Below are 254 nucleotides of genomic sequence, written 5' to 3' on the forward strand. Positions count from 1 at the left end.
ATATAGTTCTGAAATATGGATTTGTGGGCTTTAAAGTTTGCTGAATGAAGCACGATGAACAATGGCATAGACAGAGGGTTGTCTATATAATAAAAATCCATAGAAAACCACCCAGAGACGGGCTTGGTGGCTCAGCCCGTAATTCCAGCACTTTGGGAAGCCAAGGCGAGTGGATTGCCTGAGCCCACGGGTTCGGGACCCGCCTGGGCAACTTGGTGAGACCTCATCTCTACAATAAATCAAAAATCAGCTGG

This window comes from Carlito syrichta, unplaced genomic scaffold (assembly GCF_000164805.1).
Source record: "Carlito syrichta isolate Samal-C Ts95f unplaced genomic scaffold, Tarsius_syrichta-2.0.1 Scaffold309481, whole genome shotgun sequence".
Classification (NCBI taxonomy): domain Eukaryota; kingdom Metazoa; phylum Chordata; class Mammalia; order Primates; family Tarsiidae; genus Carlito; species Carlito syrichta.